The sequence below is a fragment of the Acinonyx jubatus genome, chromosome B3, assembly GCF_027475565.1.
Source record: "Acinonyx jubatus isolate Ajub_Pintada_27869175 chromosome B3, VMU_Ajub_asm_v1.0, whole genome shotgun sequence".
Lineage (NCBI taxonomy): Eukaryota > Metazoa > Chordata > Mammalia > Carnivora > Felidae > Acinonyx > Acinonyx jubatus.
Window position 1 is genome coordinate 112,069,916 of NC_069386.1, and position 21,187 is coordinate 112,091,102.

The following is a 21,187-nucleotide window of genomic DNA, read 5'->3' on the forward strand; positions in this document are numbered from 1 at the left end:
GGAGCTTTTGAAATGTGAGGACATTACAAGCTTTTCTTGAGAATCCGTGATTTATAAACAGAGTAGAATAAAATTTGTAAGGTGAACTTTAGAGCCTAAGGGACAACTGAGCTTTTTAAATGTGTAACTTTAATAAATAAAATACTAATTTTGAAAAACCAAATAAACCCAGGTGGTCTTTTGTCTGCACTAAAACAGTTCTCAAGGACACAAGGAACTCAGCTGGACACTGTGGAGTGGACAGCCAGCCCCTGATGTCCAGCAACCCATCAGAGACCAAGTCATGGGAGGCTGTAGGTCTTCATTCCCCAGCCCACCACATTCTAGTGTGTGCCCTCAAAGAACCCCAGTGACCTCCCTGAGTCATAATTTCCCAATGTGTAAAATGGGCATAGAAGTAATCTGCCCAGTTTTCACCCCAGGGGGCCATGGGGATGACCATGTGATGCATGTGGATGGTTTTCCAACCTTCACCAGGGGTCTGATCTTGGGTTAATGCAATGACCCATTCTCCAGTTATAAGACCTAAATTAGATCATGCTATTCCTCCATTCAAAACTCTGAAGTGACTCCCTTTTCACTCGGACTGAAAGCAAAGTCTATCCCTTGTCCCTTAGAGCTCAGTGTGCCCACCAGCACCTGCCATGTTATCTCTTGTTACTTCCCCTGCTCACCTGCTATGGCCACCCCATTCTCCATGTTATTCCTCCTGTCACCAAGCACTCTTCACCTCACTGACTTTGGACTTTGAACTCTTTGAGAGAATCATATTCCCCAGACAGTCCCATAGCTGATGTCCTCATCTCCTTTCCCGGATATTGGCATACCTCCCTTACCTCTCTAACTTTTTGCCAAAATGTCACCTGTCCATGAGACCTAATCTGTGTAAATTGCAGCCTACTCTCCTTACCCCCATCCTGTTCCACTTTTCCTTTCCCAAAGCACTCATCACCATGCAACATAATAAATAACTCTTTTTTTTTTTTTTTTTTTTACCATTCACGGTGTGTCTTCTCTGCTACAAGATGAGCTCTGGAGGCCAGGCATCTTTGATTTGTTCACCGAATGCCCCAGGCACCAGAGCAGTGTCGAGCACATTAAGGACACTCAATAAATAGGTTGGATCTTTCTTAGAGGTCCAGGATATAAAACCAACTAAAGAAGGACTACTCTAGTTGAAGAGAATATGAGCTCAAAATCTCTCCTCACATCCCTGCAGGCTCTCCATGGAATAGCTCTTGCTCCAATGAACAAATTTGAAAACTGCTGACATTTGTTCTAATACGTAGAGTCACTTTTGAAGCTAGAAAGTGCGGTGTAATGTCAGGCTCAAACTCTTTGTGCACAGCAGGTGCCCCGTTGGTAGGGGGCAGGGTACAGACCCCAGGACTGGATCCTTGCTGTTACTCAGGTCTCAGCTGCACCATCACCACTCAGCAAAGCCTTGCCCATCTACCCTCTCTTCATTCTGCACAGCATGACTAGTAATTTTAGGCTGGAAAAAAAAAATTTAATGTTTAGTTATTTATTTATTTTGAAAGGGGGTGGGGGGCAGAGAGAGGAGAGGGAAAATCCCAAGCAGGCTGTGCCCTGTCAGCACCGAGTCTGACGTGGGGCTCCATCCCACAAACCATGAGATCATGACCTGAGTCAAAATCAAGAATCGGACACTTAACTGACTGAGCCACCCAGGCACCCCTGGGCTGGAAATAATTTGTAAGGACTTTGTTGAGCAGCTACTATATGTTAGGCAGTGTCTGTACTCAGTTCACTCCATAAGCCATCTCCTGAAACTGTCTGCCCTTTCACCCTTGTCTCTCCAGCCTCTGATCCCAGGCCTGGCACAAATAAGGATGATCCATAAATGATCAGTTATTTCCTCAACAACCCTCTGAGGCAGGTACCATTAACACCATCTTATAAGTGAGGGACCAAATTTCAGGTTTAACTAGCTTGTTTAATGTCATAAAACATTAGACATATGCATTAGACTAGTGCATGTCAGAGCAAGGATTTCAGTTCTACTCAGACAAGCTCCAATCACTCTGGTTCTGAGAGGGAATTCGGGTTAGACCATCTGCTTCCCTCAAGCAGATCTGTCTCCTGGCCACACCAGAAAATGAGGGAAGGGGCATTTGTTTTCTTTGTGGTTTTCTCTCCTCCACCTGGGCACATCTCCTCCCTTCTTTCAGTTAGCTCACCTGGAGGGGTCTCCTGCCACCTTTTGATTAATGGGCCTGCCTTTCCCACCCTCCCTGGCTGGGTAACCTCAGAGTTAACAGTGGTTCATCTTGAATTACAAATGGAGTTCTGAAAGACATTGCAATTTTCTGCTTACAATCTCCCTAGAATTCAAATTCTTTGTGAAGATCATTTGCTTATGAGTAGAATGATGGATTCATCAACTCTCTCCCTTTAAGAGATATCTGGATGGTGTCTTCTGGTGTCCCCCTGCCCCTTCCCAAACTGGCCCTAGTTAGTTCATTTAATGTAGCTAGAATTCCCCCCAAGGACCCCCACTCAGTTTCCACTCTGGTCACTTAACTAAGGAAAAGCTCTAATCATGTTGTCTCATTACATAAACAGAAATCATTTATAACCAGCATGTTCATTGAGCCTTCCACATATCCACTCTTAGCTGTGATTTTCTTTCTTAGCCATTCTTAGCATGCCAGCTACTTATACCATATAGGGGCAAAGCAACTTTGTATATCCCCAGAACTATTTTATCTGAGAAGCAGCCTCTGAGTCTCCAGCACCCAGAACTTTAGCCCCAGGAGAAAGCATCTCCATAAATCTGATGTTTAATGCCAGATTAAAATCTCTCTTGGAAGCTTTTGAGTTCGTTTCAGAGTTGCCTGTGGAGACAATGATTAACTATAGATGTCATGCAGGTTTTCATTTTCCAGGTGCTTTTTATTTCATCTAGAACCAACAGTGTCCTTTAGAATCTGCTACTCCCTCTCAGATCCTCTTTCTGTAGGTTTTATGTTCAAAGACTCTGGGTCAGAGAAGCTCAAGGTTGAGTTGAATATCTGAAATGACCAATTCCACCAATGCTCTATTAGTAAAAGGCTGGCATCGTTCTCCAGTTGTGTGGGACTTCCCTGTGTACTGGAGGACATTTGTGCTTCCTGCCTCATTCACAGAATGTGAGGTGCCTGTAAGAACCAGAAGTGCCTGTAGGCAATATTCCAAGTACCTCTAATTGGAAGCACCAGTGACAGTATCTCGCAAAGATGGTGAACTGGGAGCAGATACCATTAAGTTCTGCCACTGATGAAGGGGTGTGCCTATCCCCAGGGCTTCTCCGGTTCCAGTGCACATTGCTTCCTACTCTTGTTGCCTTCAATGACCTATGTTTGCTTTCAAATCTGGTCTTGCTAAATATTATTTTAATCTCTGATTTCTTCCATATAAAACTGGGCAGGAAGGAGAGGAGGAAATATCCTCGTAAGGAGGGTTCTGTTCTCTGGAATGACTTTGGACTCTTTTTCAAGTTAATGATTGAGAGAGTTTACTAGATGGAAGTTCCCAAGCCCAGCAATTAGAGCCTGGGATAAAAGAGATAGAAACAGGGACAGAAACAAATAGAATCACCAGGACCCAAACATTGGGCTGCAGCCAGTGTGTCTTGTCTCAACTGCACCCCACATCAGTCCTGACTTGCTTGTAGATCCCCGAGTTCTACTTCTCTCCTGCCCCACAATTTCTAGAAAAACTGCAAGGTAAATGGCCAGAGTCAGGACCTTCTAGTAGAGTAGGGATTCTATAACTCTCCAGACCCCGCAAGAGTGTGACTATCTATAAGGAACCATCATCCAGAAAGGCAGTGTCTGTTCTTTTTGTCCCGCTTCTTATTTCTCTTGGGCATGATTAACCACACATGCCAACGCCCCAGCTCACAGGCTGCCTGTTCCTACGGCCCGCCCGCCTGCCTGTCTTGCCGGGGCTGTGTCCATGCAGCTCTCAGCATATCCTGTTTGTTCAATCCTCTTTGTCTCCCACTGGAGCAACAGGGAGAAAGGATTCCTCTGAGCCCCTTGGATTTGGGCTTTGAAATCAGATCCTGGCACACCTGATTACACTCAATAGCTGGAAATGGTAAGGATGTCCGATGGGCAGAGGGCTCTTGTTTTAAGCTCTGCACACCAGGAAGGCAGGGGCTGGGTCTCCTCGGGGCTGCACTGGAGGGGGCAGGATGCTCTGGCAGGAAAAGCAAACAGTGTAGCTGAAGGGAAATTCACTTGAAAAAGAACTTGGGGCAGTGTCCATCAGGGGGCATGTAAGCTGTCCCTGAGGACACAAAATGGGGCTTAGACTCATTCCTCTTTCCTCACACCTCCCTGGTTGGGAAGCATTCGGTTCCAGTAACCACACGCCCAAGGGCTGGGAGAGTCAAGCTCTCTGTCCTGCTTTTTCTGTAGAGGTGTTGCCTCTGAGACCTTGGCAAAGGGAATAAAAAAAAACAGCAACTTACAAGCCATGACAATGGGAAGGAAGCTAAGAAGCTCCTCAGCCTCCACGCACCATGAGCTTTCCCACAGAGATTGAAAAGTCATTAGGAAAATTCCACACGTACAAAAGGCATAAAGAGCACCCTTGCACCAGCACCCAGCTTAAGAAATGAGATGTTACCAATGCAGAGGTGCCTGGGTGGCTCAGTTGGTTGAGCACATCTGACTCTTGATTTCAGCTCAGGTCATGATCCTAGCGTTGTGAGATCAAGACCCAATTTAGTCTCGGAGCTCAGCGTGGAGCCTACTTAATTCTCTCTCTCTCTCTCTCTCTCTCTCTCTCTCTCTCTCTCTCTCTCTCTCCCTCTCTCTCTCTCTCTCCCCTCTTCCTCTGCCCCTCTCTGCCCCCTCTCTAAAATTTAAAAAAAGATTAATTTGAGAGAGAGAGAGAGAGAGAGAAATGTTACCAATGAAGTTAAAGTCTCGGGGGTCCTCCCTGAACCCTCCTCTACCCCACCTCTCCAGCAACAACCTCTCAGTCACTCCAGGCCTTTCCTACATGTTCCAGGGGTGTGTGTGCAGCCCTCTTTGTGATAATCACGTGCCACATTCCCCAGATACACCACTCCTTTTTCATGCCTTTACTGGCCTGCGATGCTAGTCCCCTGTCTCACTCTTCCTTCCACTCTGGGCTCAGATGTCACTAACCTGGGGGGCTCTTCCTATCACCTGAGGCACTGATTCCTGGAGCTCCACGGCCCTCAGCCCTCGTCTGAGCACTTGCACTATTGCCATGACGCCTGCAGTGTGCCCACCCCACTTCCACACGGGGCTGCAGATGCTATAAGGACAAACACTGGTCCCCTGTGGCTCCTCCAGCCAGTGACCTGGCCCATTGCCTACTGGCAATGGAGTTGCCAGTTGAGTGAGTGAATGAGTGGGTGCCCAAATGAATGACAACTCAGCTATCAGACTTCCAACTTTCTTTCCAAGTTAAATGGGGAAGTCCCCATGGCCCCAGTGCCTTTTATAGGGGCATTTTCCTCCTCTAAGCTCCAAATCTTCTCTCTTCTGGAAGCACAACACTGAAAGGTCTCTTCTTCACATTCCTCAAATGAAGTTGGAACAAATATAATGGGAGTGTAAACTTTATTCCCCATAACTTCAACAAACAATAGTTTCAAAGAGAACCCTGGGTGGGCTTCATGTAGGTCTTGAACATCTTTTTCTAGGTGTCTTGTCACTTGTGTTCTTTGTCTTCTTGCACCCTGTAGAAATCCTTAAAGACAGGAAAATGTACAAACCTATTAATCTTGCTTAGAAAATCCACTTTACCGCCACAGAAACAAAATATTGGGAAACAACAGTCTGGCTATTAAGGTGTTCTCACCCACACCCATTGTTCTCTGCTAAAACATTTGGTTGTTGCTGTGTAGACTCAGCTTTAGTCATGGAATTTTAGAGGATGTGCCTCAGAAGTGGGATCAAGAGCAAGCTTGACAGTAATCTGCACCGTAAGCCCATTTGGTGCCCTGGCACTGAGAATGGGCACCCAAGTCTGCCCAGGAAGGACATGAGAAGTGAGAGCGAGGCCAAGGGCTGGGTTGTGTGCATGCAGCACAAAGGTCAAATTTTCTTTTATGTTTGTTTGTTTGTTTGTTTGTTTGTTTTTACATGTGTAATTTTTATCAAGGTGAAATTCACATAACATAAAACATATTGAAGTAAACAATGCATGGGAGCCTGGGTAGCTCAGTCAGTTAAGCGTCTGACTCTTGGTTTCAACTCAGGTCATGATTTCACAGTTGGTGAGTTTCAGCCCCACACTGGGCTCTGTGCTGACAACATAGAGCCTGCTTGGGATTCTCTCTCTGCCCCTCCCTGGCTTGCTCTCTCTCTCTCAAAAAATAAATAAACATAAAAAATTTTTTTAAATGTGATTTAAAAAAAAAGTAAATAATTCAGAGGCAATGAGTACATTCACGGTATTGTGCAACCACCACTGATATCTAACATTTTTACCACCCCTAAAGGAAACCCTATACCCATTAGTCAATACTCCCCAATCCCCCCTCCCCTCAGCTCTTAGAAACTACCAGTCTGTGCTCTGCCTCTATGGATTTACCTATTCTGGATATTTCACGTAAGTAAAATCATACTTACTTGTATGAGACCTTTTGAGTCTGGCTTCTTTCACTAGTGTATTTACGTGGTTCGCCCATAGTGTAGCACAGTTCAGTACTTCACCCTTTCACTGGCTGAGTACTATTCTGTTGTACGAATATACTGCATTTTGCTTATCCAATCACCAACGGTGGCTATTTGGGCTGTTTTCACCTTTTGGCTACTGTGAATAGTGTTGCTATCAACTTGTGTGTACATGTATTTATTTGAGTAACTGTTTTCTGTTCTTTCGGGTATATACATAGGGGTAGAATTGCTGGATCATAGAGTAAATCTAGGTTTAACTCTTTAGGACTTACCATACTGTTTTCCTCAGTAGCTAAATCATTTTACATTCCCACCAGCTATGTACAAGCACAGGTAAGAGTTTATCCTTATGGGAGTTACATTCTAAAGTAGCCTCAAGAGCTCAATGGCTGTGTTGTGTGCACACATACTCTATAAGTGGAGATAGAAATTTTGCACAGGGGTAAAGGAGAAGGTGGAGCCCTCAGTAGACAAGTTGAGGGATGTTGAGAGGAACAGTGGACTTTACCTGTCTCCTTGCCATGCTATCCTTAGCTAAGCAAGGAACGGGCTATTTACTGTCTATCATCTCTTCACTTCTTTCCAGTTAGTTTTCACAACTACCCTGTTCTCAAGCCTTAGGGTCATACTGACTGTCCACCTTTAGCCAGATTTCAGTAACCATGTGGGATTCTCTTAGTACGTGACCCAGTGTTTAGAGCTCCCATTTTTGTGAAAGTTGAACTTGACACATGCCACCCATTACCATCTGGGAGCCAGAAATGGGAGGAACACCTTTAAAGAGAAAGCTACAAAAGCAAAGTTATTCATCGTAACTGTGCAGGAGAAAGACAAGATCATCAACAGAACCCCACTGAGTTAGGGCTTTCTTCCCTCACAGTCTGGTGGCTGAAAGCATCAGCAATTTGGAAGGAAGGCCTTCCCGAGAGAGGCCTACGAATCCCTAGAACAATGTCCTTTCTGTTAACCATGGATCTTTATGGCTCAACATGGGCTAAAAGAGGAAGTCGAGAAGGGGGTGCTCAGGGAGTGGGAGCATGGCCCTGAGAAGGGAGCACGACCAGAGAAGGCTTTTAAGAAAAGAGAGTAGGGTCTCCTGGTCATTTTCTGTGAATGTGAAGCTTTGGGAGGATAACAAGGAGAAGGGAAGGGGAAGGGCGTGAGCACTGGGAGAATTAATGCTTCCAGTGGGCTTGGCAGGAAGGAGGATCAACACACCATTTGGAAGTAGGTCTTTGCAGCTCACTCATAAGCCTTTGGGGGCACAAGGGGCTTTGAAATACCAATGTATCTGGCTGAGAATAGGAAGCCTTGAGATGTAATTCTGATTTGAGCCCTGCCATTGAACACAAGGACGTCTCAGTTTTTCACAGGGTAAGAGGAGGTTGTCTTCACATTCTTCCAATAAATAAGAGAATGAACAACCAGATTATCTCTTGAAAATGGACCATGCCCCTTTCTTGGGGACAAGTGGAGAACCAGTGATGTCAACATGGAAATGAGTGATTGTCCTCACCAGCCACAAGTAAGAGCTTTTGTCTTGACTTTTTAATCATAATCCAACAGGACATTTTGTAGGGCAAATGGATGTAGTGGGCTAAATGGTGGCTCCCCAGAAGATATGTCCACATCCTAACCCCTGGAACCTGTGAATGCAACCTTCTTTGGAATAGGGTCTTTGCAGATGTAATTAAGTTAAGGATCTTGAGATAAGATCCTCTGGGTTACCCAGGTGGCCTCTAATCCAGTGACAAGTATCCTTATAAGACACATGCGAAGGAGAGACACGTGAAAAAGAGGAGGCCATTTGAGCACAGAGGCAGAGTCTGGAGTTATGCAGCCCCAAGTCAAGGAATGCCTGGAGCCTCCAGAAGCTGGAAGAAGCAGGGACGTGTTCTCCTCAAAAGACTTCGGGGGGGATCATGGCCCTGCTGACATCTTGATTTGGGCTTCTGGCTTCCAGAACTGAGGTAGCATATATTTCTGTTGTTTTAAGACACCACATTTGTGACAGTTTGTTGCAGCCACCTTAGGAAACTAATACAATGGGGTTGTATAGAAAGACGATATGACAAGGGAGAGAGAGAATCTAGAAAACCAAGTTCAGTGCCTGGATTTGCTGCTCATGTCTGAGGCAAATTTTGTCAACTTTGTGTTACAGGTAAGTTTCCTCCTGTGTTTCCTCCTGTGTTTGCTTTTCATGGCTGAGAGGAGGACCCATAACTTACTTGAGGGTGCTACTCAGGATTGGAGGAGGTTGGGTCAGACCCTCACACAAGTTCAAAATGGCGGTAATAGTAATGACCACATTCTATAGAACATTTAACACATGGTACGTAATTTACATACATTATCTCATTTGGTCCTCAGAATAATTCTACGAGGGTAGTATTCCCATCCCCATCTTACAGATGCATAAACCGAGGCTCTGAGAGGTGACATAGCCTGTTCAAGGCCATTCGGGGAATGATGGTGGCACCAGACCTGTGCTGAATCCATAGCATTACAGAAGATTCAAGCCTCACAAAGACAGTTGATGCAGCACCCCCACAGCATCCCACAGTGCCCTGCTGGCTGATGAGAAAGGTCTGTTTATTTTCTAAATATTAGCACCAATGACACTACAGTTTGGGCGAGGATCTGGTTGGACCCTGCCAACAGCAGCTGGATGGCAAAACATCCACAGTCCAGGAAAATCTAGACATAATTGATACTGATCAAGATCCTCTTGCCCCACGGCTCTGAGCCTTCCTCCCCCCTCAGCCATGCTGGGGGGGGGGGGGGGGGAAGAGATGAAACCCCTAATCAAGTGATCTCTCCCATGTGAGAACCTGGACAGTCCACAAACAGAATCCATCAGGTATAACTCTCTTCCCCAGCCAGGAGAAGGGAGGAAGCTGGCTGGAGAGAAAGGTTCTGATAAAGCCCTGTCCTGGGCGGACTGACACTGGGGCCCTCTCTTCGTCAGGATGGTCTCAGGCAGGCCCTACACCTGGAGTCCCTGTGCCTTTCACAGAGTCACAGAGTTTGGGAGAGATCTGAATTGACCTCCTTCTTGCAGCCGCTTAGGCTGGGGTGTGGCTAATGGGGCAGCTTCCCTGTCCTTCCAGCATTCTGAGTCGGAGTGAGTGCAGGAGCAGGGAGGCGACCCGAGGGCCTGCCAGATTTCCTCCCACGCAGACCTCTGCGCAAGATAAAGTCAGGAGAGGCTGTGCCACAGGACAACAGCATAATAAATCCCCTCCGGCCTCCTCCGGGGCTCATTGTTCTATTGCAGCAGTTGTTTTGAGTATGATCAAAAGGAAGGAAGAGCACTGTGCTATCAGGCTGGGGAAGAAGGATGCTCTCCTGACCGCTCCTGTTGCCCTTGGCCACCCTCGTTTTAAATATGAGGAAACCGAAGGGCAAATTGCAGCCTAACCCCAGCCGCATGTGAGGCTCAGCCAGCCACTCCGAGGCCCCCTGGACCTCTGGTGAGGCAGCAATCCTGTCCAGACTTGCTGACAGCCACCTGGGTTACCCTGGCCTTGTCCTTTCGCCCTGGGCAGGGGGCCGGGAGGCCCTGGCTCAGGGTCAGCGGCAGTGTGGGGAGGGCGCTGGAAGTGGGCCCTGGAGTGGCTGCTCAGCTGTTGTTTACCCCTTGGGCTGAGAACTGAGGCCATTAGGCCACAGCCATTGGAAATCACAGGCCAGAAAAGGAATTCCCGAATCTGGCTGGCCTGGTGCCTATGGCTCAAGACAGCGAATAGCTCAGGTTCTTGGGAAGGTGGTATCTTCAGGACTCACAGCCTTTCCTACCCGGAGCCAAGTCTGGGCTTGGGCACAGGTGGTACGCACCTCAGCCCCCAAGGCTGGATTCCTGCAGGGAACTGGAGCAGAAAGCACCAGCTTCCTTGAGGCGGGAAGGGTGGAGCTGAGGGTTCCTCCCGAAGACTGCAGGCTCGGGGAGCCCTTTGCTTCTCCCCAATGTCTGCCCTGCCTGACGCCCTGAGTCTGATTCACCAGGTGCCTGGTCACCTTTGTCTGGGCTGGAGGCCACGTCTGAGCCATCAAAGGCACCTCAATGGGGGAGGATGTCAATGTGCTTCCTCAACCAGAAAGGTGGTTTGAGTTCGGCCGAAGCAGCCCAAGCAAACAAGCAGAAGCCTGTCAATTGAAAGATGGGGGCTGCTGGGAGATCACACGACAACAAAATGAGAACCATTATCAGTCTCGTCCCAGCCTGAAGGAGGGAGAGCCTTTGAAGCCACAGACAGGCTGAACAGAACTTTCCACCTGAGAGGCGCTGGAGGTGGGAGGTCAGGCTGCACCCAGCCCCCACAAAAACTGATCAAAGCCTGCTGCAGAGGGAGGGGCCCGCAGCTGCAGCCCTGCTCCCCCCACGGGCCGCCCAAGGCTTTCTGAAGGCAACCGGGCGGCCCTTTCGGGGGGCCTGTGGGAAAACCCGGCACAGATGCACTGTAGCCAACCCCCCCAGAGCTGCTGGGACAGGGGAAATAACCCCCTCAGTGGTCCTGAAAAGAAGAGGGAGGGAATCAAAGCACATGGAAAATGCTAAGACCACCCACCTGATGAGCGCCTACCTTTTGGGGAAACAATAACTCCTGGCTTCCCAGGCGCACTTCTGAAAGAACAAACAGACTGAACAGGCTGCCTCAAAGCTCCATGCACAGAGGGATTTGTGGGACGCCCGGCCCCTCATAAGCATCGGAAGCTTAATTTGAAGTGTGTTGGCCTCTCGGTGCTATTCAGGGTCTCCTAACATCCACTCTCCTCCCTGGCAACCTGAGAAACAACAAGAAGCCTCATTCAGGGCACAACAGGGTCCTGTGGGGATGCCCTTAGTGCACTTCTCTCAGACTGGACAGTGCTATCTGCCAGGGAACATTCTAGTGTCATCTTCCACCCTGGACCCGGGGCATGAGGGAATTGATGAAAAGGCTCTGCCTTGAATGCGGTGTTGGTCCTGCCTGGACTGGACAGGCTCAGCCCACCCTGCTGGCCTCGTGCCCCTTCCCTCCTGCCTGGAGCTCACCTTCTGTGGACGGGCACTTCATGGAGCCCACGAAGAGGCTGCAACAAAGCAAAGCCATTTCCACTGTGCTCTCCTTCTCAAAAGGATGGGCAAGTTCTTTTCTTCTCCTTCCTGGGAAAGGATTTGAAGGGAGGGTGGAGGGGGATACTAATGTGGAGGCCTGAGAGGTATTTATGTAGAGAGGGAATGTATGGAGGAAATGGGTTGCCCAGGAGCACTGGGGGAAACCGAGATGAGAAAGTTCCAGAACTGCTGGTTTAACCAGCTGGCATTCTTTCCAAGATATGGGTGAGCAAGGACTAGACAGAGGGCCTCAGGGAGGAGAAAAACAGAAATGAGGGGAGAGGCATTTCCTCTCCCCCTCCTCCAGAGGCCAGATCCTAAAGAGGGGGGTGGGCAGCCAGGAATGGCTGACCGGCCACCCACTACTCACTGTGAGATTTATATCTTTGTATTACTTTGCCCCGAGCGATAGATGGGATCATCTCCATTTTACAGGTGACAACACAGAGATTCGAAGAATTAACCAAGGCTTTCCGAAGGGCACATGGAACTGCCAGGCTGGAACTCAGTCCTCAGGTGGCCTGGCTCCAGAGTTCGTAACCTTTCCCTGCTCTTCCCAGGCCTGCCTGAGCAGAGGCTCAGGCAACTCTTCGTTAGGTTGAATGGAACTGAGCAGCCGAACACTCGCTGGCCTCTTTCGACCTGACTGAGAGGAACCCTTTTGAGGGTCCGGGTTATGGAAAGAAATTCTCTGAGGCACCAAATAAAATCCTGCTCTGAGGTGCAAGGAGGTCTTTTTTGAAATTAATACCTAATAAAGTTTACCCAGACCCCCAAAAGGAAAAACAGAAGGGAACTGGAACAATAAAAAAGCAGAGTAGGTAGATTATAAAACTTCAGAGTGTTGTCTTTCATCCAGGAAGCACAAAGCATTCACAGGCTCTAACTACATCTTTGTCCCCATGGCCCTTTCTGAAGTCGGTAGGCACATGCATGTTAACAGTACGCCTCATTTTAGGCATGGACGGATTTGGGTACCGAAAGCTTTAGCACTTCTCCCCGAGGCAAACAGAACATGGCCGCATTCCTCAAACCTGTGTCGGCTGCTACCTCCAGCTGTTTCCTGACTCAGCAAATAAAACCAAGTTTTTTGGGGAGGTTTGAGGGGGTAGGGGAGAGGTTTGAGTGGCTCAACGGTCTAGGAATAAGGGGGGCAGAGCTGAGGAATTAGACCTCACTTTGGCCTGCATACAGTATAGATTCCCCCTCTGTTCCCCCACATGCTCATTCTTCAATGTAGGCACGTGTTCATTGTGTTCGTCAATGGGTGCTAACAGTCACAGAGGCCTGGGCCGGGCCGCTCACATTAGGTGGTGCCATGCTGGACAGTAAGCACCTCCGACGATGGAGATGGGAAGACAGTGTCTGGGCTGACACCCACCTGTGGGAATTGGGGGAAAATTGCTCCTGGTGGACACAGTGGATGTTGAGGTTCAGACAGCTAGGGATGCTAAAGAGAACTTAATTGCAAGGGAGTAATCTTTTTTGTTTGTTTGTTTGTTTTGTTTTTGTTTTTTGCTGGTTCACATCCAACCATCTCATTTCTTGGCTTTAATCATATAATAATAATAATTGCACATGGCTTTTGAATGGCTCACCACTGCTAAACAAATTTCTTCACTAGACCCTGAAGCCCTTTCATAGTATGACTCCATCTGGGACCCCAATCTTACTTCCTGTTCCTCTTCTAACCTCTGTGCAGTGATTCTCAATTTCTGGGCTGTAGACCTATGGGCAGGGGCATGGAATTTCAGGAACGTGTAACTCTGTGCACCATGCCAAATATGGGCTGCATCCCAAATCAATAGTATGTAAAAACCTAATTTGAAAGAGTTATCAATGTCTAGCAGCTCTTTGTCATTATGTGTGTTCTTGGGTACTAAAGTTCAACAATTATTATAAGAAAGGGCCTGCGTTATGGTAATGGTGTTCAAACTGGGGTCCAAGGATCCCCTCAGAGAGTCCCTGAAATAGAGCTGGGGGAAGGATCAGGATGGAGCCTGAGCAGATGGGACCACCCCCACCCCACCCTCCAACACACAACTAACTCATCCCCTCCCCTTGCAACCAGAGCATCTCTGCTTTTATAACTTTTGCACACTGGCCTTTCTGGTAAGATTTTATTTGAAAAAAGGACTCTGCTGGGGAATACAGTGGGGTGGAGTTTACAGGCAGTGGCTGAGGACAAAGTACATGTACCTCTAGCTTGCCATTTGCTAGTGTCCAGGGGAGCAGTGAGAACTCTGTCACAGCCCTGCATGGGCCTACCATGAGTAAATTGTGGTGTGTAAATGGTGCAAGGGAAGCCATTCCCTCTGTCCAGACCCACCGAGGAAGCGCCTCAGGTTGGTTAGTTTGTTAGATGCATTAAGTCCATCTGGCTCTTGGACATAAAAGATGAAGTTGCACTTTAGCCAGTCCTATTGTCAATGCAAAAAGTGTCCCTTTTCCTCATGTAATGCGCCATTTACCACTGTCCAGGGAGGGAAGGGAAACCCCCTACATACCAGCTCTTCTTGTGTGTCAAAGTTCCCAGTGGGGTAGTGGTCACTTGGGCCTATTTTCATCCCTGAATTTCTTGTTCATTGGGCTGGTGCCTCCCACCCAGGCCTTTGGACCCCATGGCTTGCCCTCGGGTACCTTGGGCCAATAAGAGGTGGCAAAGCAGAACCCTGAGAGAGGACTTCTGGAAATTCTTCAACTGAGCCTCTATCTTCTTTGCCTGGTTTCAGAGCAAAAAATAAAGAAATGCCCCAAGCATTCTAGAACAGTGCTCATTAGCATGTGAGACTCAGGCAGGAGACTGGAAGGGATGCCTTTGTCCCTGCTTTTCACTCTGCTGTCCACACATACCTGTAAAAGCTGCCTTCCGAACACGGGGTAAATGCTACAAAAGGGATGGCAGAATTCTCTTTTATGAACACCCCGTCAGAGACACAAGAGAAACAATGGCAAGCAGACCCAGGCCTGTCATGGCTATGCCTGAGACAATTGGAATGTGTGTGTGTGTGTGTGTGTGTGTGTGTGTGTGTGTGTGTATGCACATGCACATGTGCACATTTCAGAGTATAAATATGGCTCTGAGTTCCTGTGTGCTGGGGTAGGCTGAGGGGGCAAAAAGTTATGTGTGTGTCAGAGGGTTTCAGGGAGCACCCACACACCTAGATGCTCAAATTTATAGAGGGGGCTAGTGGGGAACTAAGGGAAAGTTTTCAGATTGGGAGAGTGTCTGTGTATGAGCACAGACCTCTGCTCATGTGCGTTGGGGGAAACGGGAAATTTTGTGTTTGGGTGTATACACATGCATGGCATGTGTGCATGCATTCAAGTGTGCAAAGAGGAAGCTGAAAGAAAGTTTCGAGAGTCTGTAAAAATTCTCAGTTAGAAGAATATCTGGCAACTCCCCATACCACAGGTTGGTACACATTCAGTGCTTGTGAAGTTTATTTCCTGTACTAGTTACCAGGCCTTGTTTATACAGGACACAAAGTACGATTTAGAGCAAAAAACTCCAGGTATCAGAGGTGAATTGAGGGACAGTGTGTTTCAAGAGGGTGGGGAAGCAGAGTGGAAGGGGGGCGGTCACTGCCCTGTGTCTTTTGAAGGACCAATGAAACCAATTTTCAATATCAATCCATAATTCCCACCCTTATATGCTTTGGAGAGAGAGAGAAGGTAGAGCTCTAATTTTAAAATTCTGTCCTTCATTGCTCTGAAGCCATTTTAGCGCCCAGTCTGCTCATCCAATAGCAGCTGGACATTCTTGTGTGTTTATGTGTTTTTAAACTTGTCTGGCTTGTTCCACTCTGAGCTTTAGTTTGTGAGCCTGGCCCCAGGAAGTGTTTATGAGATTTTTCACTGTGCTTTCCTCTGACTTGCTTTGGTTTGATGGCACAGAAGGGTAAAGCTTGACTTAAGCACTCTGTTCTTTGTTTGAGGGCCCCAGATCATATGGGGTCCTCAGGCTGGCATCCACAGTGAAGTTGGACAGTTTGACCCAACACCACCATGGCAAGCATATGAGCAGACATTTTTGAACACCTCAATATGGGGAGAAACCGCACTCTACAGACAAACTCCTTGGCATGCGACCTCCTCAGAGTTATCTTGCCAGTATATTCATCCATGTGACACTCAGCTCATAATAAATGCTCAGGGTCTGCTAATTAACCATGGTGCATTCTATTCTAATCAAGGGCCATGAAGCCATTATCAGGGTCAACAGAGCCAACATTGCTCTTCAGCACAGAGCAGGACTTTGTTGGATCAAGTGTCCTGAACACACGTGGGACTCTGATGCACCCGTGTGAGAGTCATGAGCCTCTCTCTGCTCTTGCTCCAGTCTAGACTCAAGGAAGGAGTGTTAAAATCTGGGTTTGGGGTTCTGTAAGGCAGAAAGCCCGATCCTATCAGGAAACCAAGTCTAGACAAAACAGAGCTTCGAAGATCACACCCACTCTTTGCTGGTGGAAGCAAAGAGTGCCAATCAGGGGTTATGTTAGGGAGCCTTATTGGGAGGCAGAAGCCAGAGGAGCCATACCTTGTCCTCTCTCAGGCCAAGGTCTAAGCCCTGCTTGAGGCTGTTTCTGAGCACAGAGCTCCTATGGTGGGGGGACCCAAAGATGCTAATGGGGTCATTTCCCAGGCTTTTCCCTGGTCCAATGCAGGACTTCAGTTGTTTATGGTGATAGAGTTTGCTTTTTACTCCATCCCTGCTCTGTTGGCATCCTTCATCACCTTCAGGCAATTCACAATATCTCATCACTAAGAAACCTCCGAACAATAGCAGGACTCTAGAGATTGGGACCCATGACTCCTCAGTGAGTTCTGAATCTCTTTTGAAGCCATGCCTAAAGTTCAGGGAGAAGCTTGCCAAGGAAAAAGGCCTTGAGACAGCAGTGGAGATGGAGACAGTAAGGTACAGAGCATTATCCTTTATAGGACCTCTCGGCTGGGGGACTTTACATAGAGTTAACACTCTATGCAAGCTAGTGTAGCACTCTGTTGATCTGTGATTCCATTTAAGGCCCAACACAGCCCCCTTCCAGAGTGTTTCAGGCAACTGTGGTCGCAGCCTAGGAGATGTCCTTTCTTGGCTGGAAGTGCCTCCACCTGGAGCCGGGCCTGGCCCTGAAGGAAACAGGCTCCTGTGGGAAGAGATCTGCACTTGCCCCTCCTGCTCCAAGGCAGCAGCTTTCTGGGTGTCATCCGTTTGCCTGCCAAGACTAGTCCCTGGGGGGGATGCTGATTTTTCAGGTTTCCCTGCCTGTCCCCGCAATAACCCCAGCAATTACTTGCCCCCCTAACAGCCTTGGAAGGGGGCCTGATTGCATTTCCAGACAGCAGCATTTGCATCAGGAGCTCTTCACTCAGGTTTCCTTACAGAGGGGTTTGCTTTCAGGGAAGGGTGGGGTTCCTCTCCTCTGTCCTCCCCAGGAACCCCTCATACCCCTCCATCACTGTGCCTGTAATAGGATCATAATCCACCCCTTCCTTGTGTCTTCCCCTGCTAGCCTGGATGACCCTGAGGGCTGTCTTCTAGGCACACTGGTGAGTGGCGGGCAGCCTGGGGTCCTTATTGAATGAGGGTCATCTAGGGCCCAGAAGGCCTGCACTGAGTACCCCAACACTCACTAGCCATTGGGCTTTAGATAAAGGTGCTTTTCAAGGGGTCTGGCCTGAGTCTCCTCCCCATCCACTGATACTCAATGCTACATTCCTTTAATCTAAAATATGAAATTGTAGTTCTCTGAGCCTCTCAATGGATCATTTGTAGAGCCATACATGAAAAAACTTTATAAAATGACCAGTACAACATATATAAGGAGTGGTGTTATGTTAAAGCCCCCCAGCTCCCTTCATTACCATCATCCGATGAATGGAAGATCTTTCTGTGACTCGGAGGCCTGGTTCTTCCTATCTGTGCTGTTTCCCACGTGACCTTCAGTGAGTTGCTTTCTCTCAATGACTCTGTTTTTTCACCTGTGAAATGGAAGTACAGAATTGTCAGGACAAATACTTTGGACACTTAACTGAGTGGCATGATTGTTGGTATTGTTCTTTACGGCCATTGTTTAAATGACATAGAGCCACTTTCCTGAAGAGCTATGTTTAGAAGGAACTAGACCTCAGATGTGGGATGTGGGATGTGGGAACAGATCCTAAGTCTGTCCTTTGTTGTCATGAAAGTACACCTCCCCAGTACTTCTCCAGCAGAGGGGTCAGCAAACTTTTGCAGCAAGGGACACAGAGTATATATTGTCAGCTTTGTGGGCCATAGGGTCTCTGTCACAACTACTAAAGCAGTCATAGACCATATATAAACGAATGGACATGACTGAGTTGCAATAAAACTTTTATTTACAAAATTTGGCCCATGGGCCATGGTTTGCCAACCCCTATTCTAGCTCGGGATAGGTGCTCGGGATAAACTTGGGAAATTGGTGTGTTGTCGATAGGTGAGTAGAGACCTCTGTGCTCATCCAGATCCTTGATTCTAATTCTGTTTACACAGGCCCAGATTCTGTGTTCCCACCATGGGGTCACAGCCACAAAGCCCTCACCTCTTACTTCACTCCCCTCCTCCAGCTCTGAGAGATCACAGGCTCGTGCAAACCCACCCACTTAATGGAGAGCAGAGTTTTTGTGACTTCCAGGATCTGTCCCCTTCCCCCGCCCTCCCCAGGGCCTTTCCCCTCCATCCAGTTTGTGGGACACACAATTTGTAATCCCCTTAAAACCAAAGAAGCAAGGTCTCTGATTCATGTAGATTAAAATCAGCTGCAAACTATTAATGGCCCAGAGCCCAAGACAGATTTTAGGAAACAAAAACACTGGACCAAATTAGACTGAACTGGACTCTGTCTCCAGGGGAGGGAGGTGGGGTAGGAGGCTGGGGGTGAGGGGAGTGGCCATGTGGTTTTAATTAATTTGGATTCTCTTCCTGAAGCTAATTCACCCAATACAAAGCATGTGTAGCGTCATGGAAGCAGCCAGCCTTGGAGCTGGGCTCTCCCTGGTGAAAGCCCCAGGTCCTGTTGGGGGGCTGGGGCTGGTTGTGTGTCTGTAATTAACAGGTTTCAAAGTGGTTATTTTGGAAAAGAGAATTTCAGTGGCGCGTTAAAATCCTTTCATCAACCATCAGCCTGCGTCCCAAGGCCTTCAGCAAGGCCCTGGCCACTTACAGCTTCAGAGAGCTTTGAATTCCCAGGGTCTTGTTTGAGAATGTGGAGGCTTTTGCCATGGGTTTTATTAGGCTGATGGTTGCCATGATTTTCATTATGTTGTTTGGTTACTGGGATCATAAAAATGTTTCTCTCTTCCTAGAGTACCTAAAAACATTAAAAAGAAAAGAAAAAGAAGAGCCCCTGCCTTTATGGAAGTTACATAACATACAAGCTATGACTCCCTCATGGGAAGGGCCAGCTCTGCCTCTGGGCCTGGGGGAATTGGAGGTGGGGCATATCACGAGGCTGGAAGAGACCAGGCAACCAGCCAGCATCCAGTTCTGACCCCACATCTGAGGAAACTGAGGCTTGGGGAGATGCCCCAGCTGAAGCCAGTCAGGTCTCTTCTCTCAGACTCGATCGGGTGTTCCTTATCCTCCTGGTGCATCAAGGCAGTGAACAGAGTCAGAAAGCTAGTGAAGGAGTCTGAATTCCACCGGACTGGTGCTTTAGGACACTTCTAAGAGTAGAAGGAAATGGCAAACTTACATGTAGCTTGAAATCAAATGCTGCAGTGGACAGGGAAGCCACTTAAGCCAGTGCTGGAGGTCCTGATGGTGTCAATGGGGGGAGCTCTACTCAGACTCTAGACTGAGGCCCTGAGGGGAGAAGAGTCTCTGGAGACTATCTTGGCACCCAGGGCCCTGAGCTGCAGAAAGGAGGGAAATAAGTACTAAATCCCGCAAGCCACAAAGATGATTTCTTACTGCTCTGAATAAAACTTCTGAAATCTGGTCAAGCTCCCAGAATCACCATATGGGGTGACAGGAACTTTGAGCCTGTGTTATCTGATCAATGGAACGCCAGCCTGGCTTTATTTCCTATTTTGATGATGGCTACCTTCCAGAACCTTCTTTCATGAAGGACATGAAAAATATTTTGGGAGAGTTGCTATTAAATAACCTCTGGTGCTTAAAAACAATGGATGGTCTCCAGAGCAGCAGGCCTTGCTCTCAGTAGGACACCAGTTAGACCTAATCCACAATAAAGCTGTAATGCAGTTTTTCAGAGGTTTAGAGAGTGTCAGAACTGGGAGGGCAATTCAAGTCCAGTTCCCCCAGGCCAGTGTTACAGACAGGGAAACCGAGGCCTTAGAGCTGGAGTACAGGGTCCAGCCTATGGTTTCCAGCAATCCGGGTTTGCTCAACTACACCACTCTTCACCAGGCTACATTCCACTTTGCCTTAACGTTTTCATTCACTCATTCAGTACTTACTGATTACCTCTTATGTGTCAGACACTTCCAGACACTGCTAATTTTGTTTCTTTGAAGTTTTTAGAGATGAAATGAAAGAGATACAATTCTGTGAAATACATTAAAGAAGGAAAGGAAATCCCGCCCCACCCCCCCACCCCAATCCAGGTTTTAGGAAAATGTTGAGCCTGGGCATACTAAAGAAACACCTGTTGTTCTGAGTATACCTTTCAGATGGCCAAATGATATCATTGTCACATAGAGATGGGACTTACCTAGGCTGCCTCTGCTTAAGATCACCAGCTCACTCCCAACAGCCATCTGGGCAGCCTGTCCCAGAGGATTCTGGGACTGGAAAACATCAAGGGTTCTCTGGATCCAAGGTTGAGTGAGTGCTGGTGAGAACCCAGGCCTGTTGAAGGCATGCAGATGTATGGGTCCCTCAGTCTGTTTCCCATCATTCTCCTCCTCCAGTTCACTTGTCAGTCCTTTGCTCTTGTTTACCTCTGTGTGAATAATTCCTCGATTATAAATAGAGAACTTGGCACTGAGTTTTGGATTATCTGTGATCTTTAATTTTCCCAGGGCAAAAGAAATTAAACCAACAAATCTCTTTGTTTCTCATGGTTCAGTATCCAAGTCATGGAAGCACTGATCTGTGTAGAGTGAGCCAAGCCTGAGCCTCCCCACCCCTCCCCACCTCCTTGCACTCACAGTAAGAAGTCATGCATGCATTCATTCATTCAACAAATATTCAATAAGCACCTATGTGCCAGACTCTATTCTAGACACTGGAGATACAGAGTAAAAAAAGACAATGTCCCTCCTTACCCTGTTTACATCTTAGTGGGGGTGACAGACAATAAGCAGCAAACTAACCAACCACCACCAACAACAAATATATATATGCATATGTATACGTATATGTATACATCTACATATATCAACCGGTGATAAGAGCCTTGAAAAAAAGTAACGCAGGGTAGAGAGATAGGGGTGA

General features: G+C 47.7%; 1 protein-coding gene and 1 long non-coding RNA gene across 10 annotated transcripts in view; one reads left to right on the forward strand and one right to left on the reverse strand.

Moving 5' to 3' along the window:
• RAD51B (RAD51 paralog B) overlaps window positions 1-21,187 on the forward strand; it is a 715,946-nt gene that overhangs the window by 581,185 nt on the left and 113,574 nt on the right. The gene's annotated exons all lie outside the window — the stretch shown is intronic.
• LOC128316061 (uncharacterized) lies at window positions 5,596-21,050 on the reverse strand. Of its 2 annotated transcripts, XR_008299491.1 has the most exons (4): window positions 20,463-21,050; window positions 17,632-17,748; window positions 11,252-11,453; window positions 5,596-5,736 (listed from the first exon to the last, which is right to left on the reverse strand). It is a non-coding gene; the product is annotated as an uncharacterized LOC128316061 (long non-coding RNA). The 2 variants fall into 2 exon arrangements; XR_008299490.1 differs by lacking the exons at window positions 11,252-11,453; window positions 20,463-21,050 and adding an exon at window positions 19,482-19,859.